This window comes from Salvia splendens, unplaced genomic scaffold, assembly GCF_004379255.2.
Source record: "Salvia splendens isolate huo1 unplaced genomic scaffold, SspV2 ctg570, whole genome shotgun sequence".
NCBI classification, from domain to species: Eukaryota; Viridiplantae; Streptophyta; class Magnoliopsida; order Lamiales; family Lamiaceae; genus Salvia; species Salvia splendens.
Genome location: NW_024599230.1, coordinates 6,769 through 20,567, shown reverse-complemented (window position 1 = coordinate 20,567; position 13,799 = coordinate 6,769). Strand labels below are relative to the sequence as shown.

Below are 13,799 nucleotides of genomic sequence, written 5' to 3'. Positions count from 1 at the left end.
ACTAGCTCAAACGATATTAAATCAAAGTTCATAGACCTCATAAGATATTTTCAAAAGTTACAGATCAAAATTGATATCTTGACAAAGTTCGGGATAAAAAATATGTCCCTCTATGTAAGTTTCCTAGAGTTAACATACTTGATTTAATCAGACATCTTTGATTTTTTAACCTAAAACGGCTAAAATGAAATCTTTTTTTATCGTAAGTTGTGTAAGGAGTTCACCTCCATTTTCAAATCTAATTATAGCAAACAAAATTGTTCTAACTGATAATTCAATAATAGGATTATTGATAAAGTTTTTCTTTAATTGCTCTTTCTTCTTCGAAAGTGATCTGACATGAAAATGAATTGAAACGATGGAAAAGAAAATTATAGTCTGTACCAGAGACGGAACTACATAGTGCCAAGCCCCCGCCCCAGCGGGGCTTAGCCGGCACCAAATGCTGATTACCCCTTACACGTCTTTCCTCCGACCAGTCTCCGAATATGGGTAGAATTTGGAATTTTCACAAACTTAAAAATTGATCTAAAAGAACACGAACTTTGATGGTATAAGTTATAACCAATTTCCAATTAAAATCGAATATCCTAATTGCAAATTGATATAAGGTGATGTTAGAATTTTCTATTGAAAGTCACATGTTTTAAGTGAAAAAAAATTAATAGTGAAGTAACACACCAAATCACCAATGTATCTAAATACATTGTTTTATTATAAAATCCTATCACCACCACCACAAACAAACTATCATTCGCTCTTTGGTAATGAGGTCAATTCTAACATAAAATTCAGAGAGATTTCCATCTCTGGATGTTCAGGATGGACAAAAGTGTGTTGAGACCAAAGTTGCTAGACTTGGATTTTAGTTTGCCTACCCCCTCACATATTTCTTCATATTAGGCAAATAAAAAAATTCACACAAAATGTCAAATATTTTAGCAACCTTAAAATGCTCCATCAAACCACTAAGATGAGACTCCGTCAATTGCAATTCCGTAAAAGGGGGGGCACACACCATATAATTATTGATAAGGAACCATCGAGTTTATAGAACTAGTGTTACCACCCGTGCTTTGCATGGGCAAAGAATTTTTAAACAATGAAGATATATTACCAATTAAATATATTAAAATAACAATATAAAGTAAATAATATAAATATATATTTATGTATAAGAATATAAACTAATTATAAAAAATATTCATAATATTATAAACAACTAACCCAAAAAATTATGTACTTATCTTGAGATACTATAAATGGAACCATTTCATATTTAGCATACGATTTATATGATTATAATATCTACTAATATTTAGCATACGGTTTATACAATTATTCATATCATTATAAACAATAACAAAAAAAGTATGTACTTATCTCAAAATACTATAAATAAACCATTTCATATTTAGCATACTATTTATAAAATTATAATATCTAATATGAGTGTAGTAATGTTAAATAAAAAAATAACAAAAAAAGAGATGTGTAAATGAAATAAAATAAGATATATGAATAAAGGAAAATGTACTATTAAATTAAAAAGAAGCATGATCCTTTCAAACTAAAACCAGTGTCATTTATAAGTTTATCTATTTTTTTAGGACGAAGGAAGTACCTTTTTTTTCTCTTTTTTATCTCACTATATTAATTTTATATTAGAACTCATGTCGTTCCAAAAGTATATATTTTTTTAAGAAATAAATAGGGTATGAAAATGAAAATTATACTCCCCCGCTCCATAGTAGTATATATGCATTTCTTTCGGCACAGAGATTATTAAAAAATGTGTTAAATGAAGAAAAAATAAAGTAGAAAACAAAAAGGTAGAGGATGAAGAAAGAATAAAGCAATAGGGAGTAAAATGAGTGAAGAGAAATGTGTTGACTTTTGACTGCACTATTATAGAACGTACCAAAATGACAAAAATAACCAACTACTATGGAATGAAGGGGGTATTACTATAGAGGAATATTAAATGGGACTTTGAAAATGGGGCGGTATCAGAGTGAAAATTCGAAGTTTTTCAAGGACGAAATTCAAATTAAGCGCAATCATGGCGGTCAATAGCTCTGTATAAATTATTACGAAATTAAAACACTTAAAACTTTAACGGTGTTCCTCAAAGCGAAGCTTCTTCTTCAATCACACCCAATTTCTATCTCTGGTTTCCCATTTCTAACTAAAATTAGGTACGCGCCGAAAATTGTTTCGGTATTGAGCTAAATCTTTCATCGAATTATGCTTAATGATTGTTCTCTTCTTCATCTTTTTGCTCAGGAATCAGTCCTATTTCTGACCTATTACTTCAACTGTTTCTTCTTCTTAGGGTTCTAACTGCTTGCTCGTGAGCTGCTCGTAATCAATTTTTCGGTAATGCCTCAGCTGTTAACGTAATACTATTAGTTCAATTGTAGAGAATTTCTCGTTTTGGCTGATTATTGTGTATTCTCTTCAGAAATTAAGCGTAACGTTTACCAAATTTTTGCTAGTATTTTATTAGTTTCTGTCATCTTACTATTTATCTTTGATTATAACATTGATTATGGCTGATTTTGGGCATGTATTTAGTTAGCCACAAAATCTTTTTTAGCTGTTGTTTATATTAAGGGAGAATATTTTCTTTTTATTTTCTAGCAAGTCTATACACACCTTTGATGCATAGTTATATATCAAGCAGATCTCAACGAAAGTCGAAGTTCTTTCTTGTTGTCGAATCCATCTTTAGTTTTTTTGTGTATTAATTTCTGGTAGTATGTTTCTTCAAGTGTTATTAGTTGAATGATCTACCTGTTTGTCTGTTAGTTGATTACTCGGTTCAGAAATGAAGACGAGAGGTTATGCAGTAGAAATCACAAACCTCTCTCCTAATGCAACGGAGAAGGATGTTCGTGATTTTCTCACCTTCTGTGGCGCAATTCAACATGTTGAATTTGTCAGGTACTCTCCATGTAGTAGTACTGATTAGATTTGATCAGTTTTCAGGTATCTCATTTTTTCAAATAAGTCAGAATCTCGCATCTTCAAACATGACTTAGTATATATATTTGAGAAGAATTTTTCTTTAACTAAGAGGGTGAAAGTTTATTATGAGGTAAATTACAAGAATTCTATGGAGTTGTTGTTGCTACTTGCTAGAGCTTGCTGTAAATGTTTCCTTTGTGTTTTTGTTGATACAGAATTTTATATTTTCTTGTTCTTTCACAGAACCGGTGACTCTGAATGTGTCGCCTATGTGACTTTCAAAAATCCGCATGCTGTGGAAACTGCTGTCTTCTCAGTGTGAGTTGAGTTTATGGAAACTTTATTTTACACCTTCCAGTTAATAAAAAGTCGGATAAGGCATTGAGTGTTGAGATCTAAGGCTCGTTATCTCAAATAACTGATGGAAAATTGATTTCGGGTAATAATGAAGTTCATAAATTTCTATTTTTATTAGGGAGGACAATTTGGATCAACCTGTACGCATAATGGGGAGATTGTGACGACGACTATAATGTTCACAATCGCTCTGCATGGAAGATTGAAGACGATGTTAATCATAGCGTAAACACATTCCCTTCACTTCCCCATGTCTCTTCTAGTTTGTCTATATCTAACTATTGAGCATCCTCATTTCAGCAGCGTTCCGAGAGGCACGAGGCTGCGCCATCTGCTGGAAAGGCCGTCTATTCTGCCCAACACTGCAAAAGCAAATGGCCGCCAAAGGATTTGTACTCGGAAAAGATGCAGTGGTGAGAGCTAAAGCATATGCAGAATCCATCAAGTACCGGCAGCTGCAATAGCAAAGGTTTCACGGCTTAGCAATGGAATCGGTTGACTGACAAGATAACTTATGGGATTGAAACAGCCAAATCTGTTGATCAAAGGTATCACATTTCAGGTACAACGAGATCAGCTGTGTCTGTGACGCAGAGGACTGCTGCTTCGGCTGCAAACGCGGTGGTTAGCTCGAGTTACTTCTCTAAGGGAGCTCTCTGGTTGTCCGGTGCTCTAAACAGAGCCTCTCAGGTTGCCGGAGATCTTGGCAACCGCGGTGTTGGCAAAGATAGCCAGTGAAGAATTCTGTATAGCAATTTCAGAAAAAATAGTGCGAGATCGGAATCTCGTCGATTCCATCCAGCAGATCCTCCCTCGGCCGCTTCACCTCCGGCTAGTCAATCTCCTCTGCCTCCGTCTCCGTTTCCGTTTCCGTTTCCGTTTCGTCTCTGGCTCGTTTCTTAATTACATCTTCCATTGGATTAAAGCCGAAGCTCCTAGCTCTATTTGAAGTGTGGAGAGTGAAATTGAATGTGAAATTAGGGTTTTAATTCAGAATGGTAATTAGGATTTGGAGGTATTAGGCTTTCCATTATCAATTGTGTTGGATGCGAACTGATTTGAGAGATTGATTTTCCAAAATTTGCTTTTGTTATAAGATTTGAACTTTTTGCAAGCTTAATTATTGATTCTTTTATGGAATTGGAAGTTTTAGGGTTTGAATTATCAATTGTGTTGGATGTGAGCTGGATTGGGGAATCAAGCTTAATCATAATGCACTCTAGGTGTTTGGTGATATTCCTTAGTTGTAAATTAGTTGCTAAGAGTTAGATTCAAGATTTAGCTATCTCCCTTTTTAAATGTCAACCACATATATAATTCATGTCAACTACATATATAATTCATGTCAACTATGTGTACAATCCATGCCAACTACATATACAATTAATGTTAACTACACACATATAATGTCAACTATGTGTACACTCCATGTCAACTACATACACAATTCATGTCAACTACACACATAATGTCAACTATGTGTACAATCCATGTCAATTACATATATAATCCGTGTAAACTACATACATATAATGTCAACTACATATATTATATGTAAAACGTTGTTGACATAAATAATATAGGTTGTTGACTGAAACGTGTTGTCTGTCGTGTGAGCGTGTGTATGATAAATTCCTAGATCGAGCTGCCAAGTCCACTGAATCCACTAAACACTAGGTCTAGGAACTCAAGGCGACACGGAAGACTCTGGCTATGGACACACAAACTATTGCGTTTCAAAGATCCCTCAACCCGTTATACTATAGACTAGTATAGGGAAGCAAGGGGTCGATCCACGAAAATGGACGCGCAAGAAAACATCTAGAGATTTTCGGTTAGAAAACGGCTGCTGCCACGCAAACTTTGGTTGAGGTATTCTACTTCTAGACCTAGGCACGAAATTAGACACTAGACCTAGTAAACTGAAAACAACATGCTGTGCTTTAACATCCTTAGAACTACGGAATTTTAAACCCACTTCCTGTATAGAGCAAACGATTACCAACTATAGTTAAACAGAACACAACTAAGAACGGGGGACCAACTTCCAGAAATATCAAATACGAAATTAAAGCTGCGACTAACTAACAAAGCATCCAACTGAGAACGACGTGCATCACATCAACTAAATCAAACACGAAGATGGAGAAAACAGAGCATATACCGAGATTCAAACAAAATGTAAAAGTTCGGACGTCGGAAACTTGCAAACAACCGGAAATAGAACAGATCTACGTATACTAGGCGGAATGAAATGAAAACACGAAAGTTAGGCATAAGTCTCAATCACTCTTCAGATCCAACGTCGGAAACTCAATCCACTCCGGATCCAAGCCTTCCGAAACCAAACAGCTACCAACATCAACTCCATGGTTCCCGATTCACCCAGATCTACTTCGATCAACACCAGATCCCAACAATTTCACCAAACGCGTCAACCAACACAAAACTCAAACATCCAACTCAACAAACGCAAATAATGAACACCCATAATCGAAATCAGTAGAACTCGTTAACGGCGGAAAACAGAAATTGCATAAACTAAAGCAATTCGACAATAAACAGGGCCGAGCTCCGAACGACGAAACTCGGTGAAATTCACGACAGAAAACTAAAATGAAAGCGATTTAAATTGTTTCTTCCCTCCACGAGTACGGTGTTACTCCGACGACTAACTAGCAACCAATGACCCAGAACTGCCCTACAATTTCCCCATCAGAACCCAAAAAGTGTGTAGAAGTGAAATGAGCTGCAAAATAATCTGTTACTGAGGTCCCCCCCGAGGAGATCTCTTCAGACTGCATGCTTCATTCCTTATATAGGTGCGGTAGGATCTTCTAGAAACCTTCGCAGAAATCTTCATTCTGCCCTTCAGCTTCATGATCCCTCCGTCTAGTTGTTTCCTCCGAATTTGCTCATTTATTCACCATAATTGCATGGTCCTTGGAATCCACCTTCTTTGTTCCTTGACCTGGTGAATTCTTCTACACACCTGGCTTAAAACATGTGTTAGAACTTATAATTGTATGAATTCACCCCCTAGACCTATGCATGAATTCACCTTCTTTGTTCCTCGACCTGGTGAATTCTTCCGTAGTTGACATCGCGCGAAAATTGTGAATGAGTGGCTGAAAATGTATCTTAGTTCTCAATCACTCTTCAGATCACTCTTCAGATCCAACGTCGGAAACTCAATCCACTCCGGATCCAAGCCTTCCGAAACCAAACAGCTACCAACATCAACTCCATGGTTCCCGATTCACCCAGATCTACTTCGATCAACACCAGATCCCAGCAATTTCACCAAACGCGTCAACCAACACAAAACTCAAACATCCAACTCAACAAACGCAAATAATGAACACCCATAATCGAAATCAGTAGAACTCGTTAATGGCGGAAAACAGAAATTGCATAAACTAAAGCAATTCGACAATAAACAGGGCCGAGCTCCGAACGACGAAACTCGGTGAAATTCACGACAGAAAACTAAAATGAAAGCGATTTAAATTGTTTCTTCGCCCTCCACGAGTACGGTGTTACTCCGACGACTAACTAGCAACCAATGACCCAGAACTGCCCTACAATTTCCCCACCAGAACCCAAAAAGTGTGTAGAAGTGAAATGAGCTGCAAAATAATCTGTTACTGAGGTCCCCCCCGAGAGGATCTCTTCAGACTGCATGCTTCATTCCTTATATAGGTGCGGTAGGATCTTCTAGAAACCTTCGCAGAAATCTTCATTCTGCCCTTCAGCTTCATGATCCCTCCGTCTAGTTGTTTCCTCCGAATTTGCTCATTTATTCACCATAATTGCATGGTCCTTGGAATCCACCTTCTTTGTTCCTTGACCTGGTGAATTCTTCTACACACCTGGCTTAAAACATGTGTTAGAACTTATAATTGTATGAATTCACCCCCTAGACCTATGCATGAATTCACCTTCTTTGTTCCTCGACCTGGTGAATTCTTCCGTAGTTGACATCGCGCGAAAATTGTGAATGAGTGGCTGAAAATGTATCTTAGTTCTCAATCACTCTTCAGATCACTCTTCAGATCCAACGTCGGAAACTCAATCCACTCCGGATCCAAGCCTTCCGAAACCAAACAGCTACCAACATCAACTCCATGGTTCCCGATTCACCCAGATCTACTTCGATCAACACCAGATCCCAGCAATTTCACCAAACGCGTCAACCAACACAAAACTCAAACATCCAACTCAACAAACGCAAATAATGAACACCCATAATCGAAATCAGTAGAACTGGTTAATGGCGGAAAACAGAAATTGCATAAACTAAAGCAATTCGACAATAAACAGGGCCGAGCTCCGAACGACGAAACTCGGTGAAATTCACGACAGAAAACTAAAATGAAAGCGATTTAAATTGTTTCTTCGCCCTCCACGAGTACGGTGTTACTCCGACGACTAACTAGCAACCAATGACCCAGAACTGCCCTACAATTTCCCCATCAGAACCCAAAAAGTGTGTAGAAGTGAAATGAGCTGCAAAATAATCTGTTACTGAGGTCCCCCCGAGAGGATCTCTTCAGACTGCATGCTTCATTCCTTATATAGGTGCGGTAGGATCTTCTAGAAACCTTCGCAGAAATCTTCATTCTGCCCTTCAGCTTCATGATCCCTCCGTCTAGTTGTTTCCTCCGAATTTGCTCATTTATTCACCATAATTGCATGGTCCTTGGAATCCACCTTCTTTGTTCCTTGACCTGGTGAATTCTTCTACACACCTGGCTTAAAACATGTGTTAGAACTTATAATTGTATGAATTCACCCCCTAGACCTATGCATGAATTCACCTTCTTTGTTCCTCGACCTGGTGAATTCTTCCGTAGTTGACATCGCGCGAAAATTGTGAATGAGTGGCTGAAAATGTATCTTAGTTCTCAATCACTCTTCAGATCACTCTTCAGATCCAACGTCGGAAACTCAATCCACTCCGGATCCAAGCCTTCCGAAACCAAACAGCTACCAACATCAACTCCATGGTTCCCGATTCACCCAGATCTACTTCGATCAACACCAGATCCCAACAATTTCACCAAACGCGTCAACCAACACAAAACTCAAACATCCAACTCAACAAACGCAAATAATGAACACCCATAATCGAAATCAGTAGAACTCGTTAATGGCGGAAAACAGAAATTGCATAAACTAAAGCAATTCGACAATAAACAGGGCCGAGCTCCGAACGACGAAACTCGGTGAAATTCACGACAGAAAACTAAAATGAAAGCGATTTAAATTGTTTCTTCGCCCTCCACGAGTACGGTGTTACTCCGACGACTAACTAGCAACCAATGACCCAGAACTGCCCTACAATTTCCCCATCAGAACCCAAAAAGTGTGTAGAAGTGAAATGAGCTGCAAAATAATCTGTTACTGAGGTCCCCCCGAGAGGATCTCTTCAGACTGCATGCTTCATTCCTTATATAGGTGCGGTAGGATCTTCTAGAAACCTTCGCAGAAATCTTCATTCTGCCCTTCAGCTTCATGATCCCTCCGTCTAGTTGTTTCCTCCGAATTTGCTCATTTATTCACCATAATTGCATGGTCCTTGGAATCCACCTTCTTTGTTCCTTGACCTGGTGAATTCTTCTACACACCTGGCTTAAAACATGTGTTAGAACTTATAATTGTATGAATTCACCCCCTAGACCTATGCATGAATTCACCTTCTTTGTTCCTCGACCTGGTGAATTCTTCCGTAGTTGACATCGCGCGAAAATTGTGAATGAGTGGCTGAAAATGTATCTTAGTTCTCAATCACTCTTCAGATCACTCTTCAGATCCAACGTCGGAAACTCAATCCACTCCGGATCCAAGCCTTCCGAAACCAAACAGCTACCAACATCAACTCCATGGTTCCCGATTCACCCAGATCTACTTCGATCAACACCAGATCCCAGCAATTTCACCAAACGCGTCAACCAACACAAAACTCAAACATCCAACTCAACAAACGCAAATAATGAACACCCATAATCGAAATCAGTAGAACTCGTTAATGGCGGAAAACAGAAATTGCATAAACTAAAGCAATTCGACAATAAACAGGGCCGAGCTCCGAACGACGAAACTCGGTGAAATTCACGACAGAAAACTAAAATGAAAGCGATTTAAATTGTTTCTTCGCCCTCCACGAGTACGGTGTTACTCCGACGACTAACTAGCAACCAATGACCCAGAACTGCCCTACAATTTCCCCATCAGAACCCAAAAAGTGTGTAGAAGTGAAATGAGCTGCAAAATAATCTGTTACTGAGGTCCCCCCCGAGAGGATCTCTCCAGACTGCATGCTTCATTCCTTATATAGGTGCGGTAGGATCTTCTAGAAACCTTCGCAGAAATCTTCATTCTGCCCTTCAGCTTCATGATCCCTCCGTCTAGTTGTTTCCTCCGAATTTGCTCATTTATTCACCATAATTGCATGGTCCTTGGAATCCACCTTCTTTGTTCCTTGACCTGGTGAATTCTTCTACACACCTGGCTTAAAACATGTGTTAGAACTTATAATTGTATGAATTCACCCCCTAGACCTATGCATGAATTCACCTTCTTTGTTCCTCGACCTGGTGAATTCTTCCGTAGTTGACATCGCGCGAAAATTGTGAATGAGTGGCTGAAAATGTATCTTAGTTCTCAATTAAGCCCAAAAATCTCAACCTAACAGGAATATATATATATATATAGGGATGTATTCATTTCCTTTTTGTATCTTTTGTTCTTTGTTCTTTTTAATCTCAGCCCCACGATTTTGTCATCCGGCGGTTAGATTGGTGCCTCGTGTCATTTAATAATGCAGATTTTCAGTTGAATAATGCACACCGACTAATAATGCACCATTATAGTGTAATAATGCAGATTTTCAGTTGAATAATGCACACTGACTAATAATGCACCATTATAGTGTAATAATGCAGATCATCTGGACCGTTGATGAATGAGATCTAACGGCCCATATTAAGAAGAATAAAAGATCTAAGGGATGAATAGGAGAATAACACTCCCCTATATATATATGTATGTAGATGATCAAAGTATAACTAATATTAAGTGTATAACTAGAGAACAAATCTGAGCCACTCATTATCTTAATCCAATGACCAAAATAAGTAAACATTTTTAGTTAATAAAAATTGCGTAGGGGTATTTTAGGAAATCAACTTTATTCTCATATTTTCACATACACACACTATTCACGCTCACATACAAACACACACTCTCTCATTCTCTCACGAAAGAGGTGGTGGAGCAGCTTGCACCTCCTCTCCGGCGACACCCTCCTCCGGCTTGCCTGCCTCTCACTGCTGCCTCCCCATCTGTAGCCCCTCTCCTCCGCTTCCCCCCGCCGATCGCCCGCCTCGGAGCCGGAACCGGTCAACTCGCCGCCGATGCAGCGGAATTTCCCACCTCATCGTCGTCGCCAAACCCTTGCTGAGTTGCTATAGCAGCTAGCAAAGTCTCAATATTCTCCATTTCGTAAAAACAAAACGCGCTGAAGAATCCCCAAATTTATGCACCACCAAATCGCGAGCTCCACAGTCATCGATCAGGCACAATCATGCAAAATCAGAAGACATCATATTTTATACAAGAGAGAGAGAATTAGAATTTAGAGAGATGGACGGTGGAGCTGGGCTGGTGAGACAAGGATGAATATTGAAATTTGGATTGTTGTTTTTAGTAGTTATTTATTGCAGCAGTAAATTGAGGAAGACAAACTTTTTAATATGATGATAGGAGTGGAATGAATTCATGTGTAGGGTCCACCTCCTCCACCACCAAGTTCCTATAGCGGCGAGTCAAACTACGACAAGGACTAGAAATGGACATTTGCCGTCTCTTTCTATTCACCTTATTTATTTATTTATTTATTCATATCTCCGTTTAAACTTTTTGAAAATACATATTGAGAACAAAATTAGAGATAAAATGTGTTTACTATTTTACTATTTCCACTTATGAATTAAAGAATGCTAGTATTAAAAATTAATCAAATTCACTTTCCAAATTCACCATTAATCAATCTAAAAACCACTTGACAAGGTAACAACATCACTCTAAGCATGTTTTTACTTCACTGATATGAAGAAAATAGATCACTATACGCATATATCACAGAAACATCACTTAAACCGTGGAACACATCACTCTAAGCATGTTTTTACTTCACTAATGTGACCAGAGTAGATCACTATACGCATATAGGCATGCACAAACCGAACCGGACCACCGGTTAACTGACGATTCGGAACCGCCGGTTCATGAACTGGAACCGGAACCGGCGGCAGCGGTTCGAACCGGCCGGCGGTTCAATCAGGCCGGTTCAGCTTCAGAAATATCACGAACTGTAACCGGCGGTTCACCGGTTCGAACCGCCGGTTCAAAAAAATTTAAATTTTTTTTTATTATTTATAAAATCAATTTTTATATATAAAAATAAATTTTCACAAAAAATTTTGTTGGGCCTATGATTCTAAGAAACCATTCTTGGTTGTTTCTCTTTTATAGAGACATCCTTGAATATTTTGTGTTTCACTTTCGATGTGGGACAAAATATTTTGAATTATTTTCTCTTATAAGTACATGTTTAGATCATTCATTCATCTTTTTCCAATGTGGGATACAAAACTTTCATTTGTTTTCTAATTTTCTTATTTTTTACTACATTTATTATTCACTAACTTTATCTTTATTTTTGTTATGATTCATTTTCTAAGACAAATTTATAGATAATAATAGAATCAAATAGAATAGTTCAATTAAATTTGAATGTTGCATGTTGCTCAAAATTTCTATATTCACTAACTTTATCTTGGTTCTTTCCCCTTTATAGAGACATCCTTGAATATTTTTTGTTTCACTTTCAATGTGGGACAAAATATGTTGAAGTATTTTCTCTTATAACTACATGTTTAGATCATTCATTCATCTTTTTTCAATTTGGGATACAAAACTTTTATTGTTTTATACTTTTCTTTATTTTTTACTACATTTTATTATTCATTAACTTTATCTTTATTTTTGTTATGATTCTTTTTCTAAGACAAATTTATAGATAATAATAGCATCAACTAGAATAGTTTAATTAAATTTGAATGTTGCATGTTGCTAATAATTTATATATTTATAGAATGTGGACGTGTTCAAATAATTGGATTTAAATGTAAGTATGTTGTTAATTTTTCTCAATATATTGATTAAAATATGAAAAAATAATAATTAGTATAATTGGTATAATAATGATAAAAATAGATAACTAAAGAATGATTTGTTTAGTGGTATAATATAGTTTATATATTAGTAGTAGACTAATAGTATGATTTTGTATAATAGTTGTTATTCTATAGATGTAGTATAATTTATACAAATAAAATTATTATTTGTGAATATATTCTTGATAGATAAAAATAAACAATTATTGAGTAATATGATTTTTATATAGATAAATAATTATTCATATTATAGTTATCACTAGATTAATACAATTTGTATAATAATTATTCTCTTAATGTGTATAAATTATAATGGTATTTATTAGTTAATATACACATAAACTTATACACAAACAAATCGATAATGATAAAGAATTAAAGAATAATACTTTATGTAATTATATTTGTTGTTAAGTTATAATAATAGAAGATAGTTAAGATATAAACTAATATAAACAAAGATGATAGAGATGTATCATATAGTTATAAATAATTACTTTTATCCCACATTGAAAGAAATAGCAACACATCTAAGAACATGTAGCTATAGAAGAGAATCATCCAATACACTCTCTTTCAACCCAAAAGCTCAAGTCCAACATTAAGTGTAAATTCTAACTTATAAGTTGTGACTTGTGACTTGTAGTCTCGTTGAAATAAACACTAAAACGAGAAGAAATGCAAAAAAAAAAAATTTACGAACTGCCGAACTGGCCCAGAACCGGCGGTTCAGGCCAAAAATCGGCCGTTTTTTGTACCGGAACCACCGGGACCCTTGGCGGGCCGGTTCCGATTCATGGGAATGATGAACCGTGAATATCACAAAAATATCACTTAACCGTGGAAAACATCACTCTAAGCATGTTTTTACTTCACTGATATGAATAAAATAGATCACTATACGCATATATCACAGAAACATCACTTAACCGTGGAACACATCACTCTAAGCATGTTTTTACTTCACTGATGTGAACAAAATAGATCACTATACGCATATATCACAGAAACTTCACTTAACCGTGGAACACATCACTTCTAAGCATGTTTTTACTTCACTGATATGAAGAAAATAGATCACTATACGCATATATCATAGAAACATCACTTAACCGTGGAACACATCACAGAAACAGAGCTCCGTTTTGCCTTTCACTTAACTGGTTTTTCTTCCTAATTTATCGATTTTGATTCCCAATTTTTCAATTTTATTTGAATTGTTTCGCTTTT

The 13,799-nt window shown here is 36.6% G+C and overlaps 1 long non-coding RNA gene and 1 pseudogene across 1 annotated transcript; both read left to right on the top strand.

Annotated features, from left to right (window-relative positions):
* The first annotated feature begins 2,093 nt into the window (after positions 1-2,093).
* On the top strand, positions 2,094-3,279 carry LOC121790652. The gene is made up of 4 exons (XR_006048365.1): positions 2,094-2,198; positions 2,336-2,379; positions 2,812-2,946; positions 3,214-3,279. It is a non-coding gene; the product is annotated as an uncharacterized LOC121790652 (long non-coding RNA).
* Positions 3,280-3,477: 198 nt separating this feature from the next.
* LOC121790653 lies at positions 3,478-4,447 on the top strand (annotated as a pseudogene).
* The last annotated feature ends 9,352 nt before the right edge of the window (positions 4,448-13,799 follow it).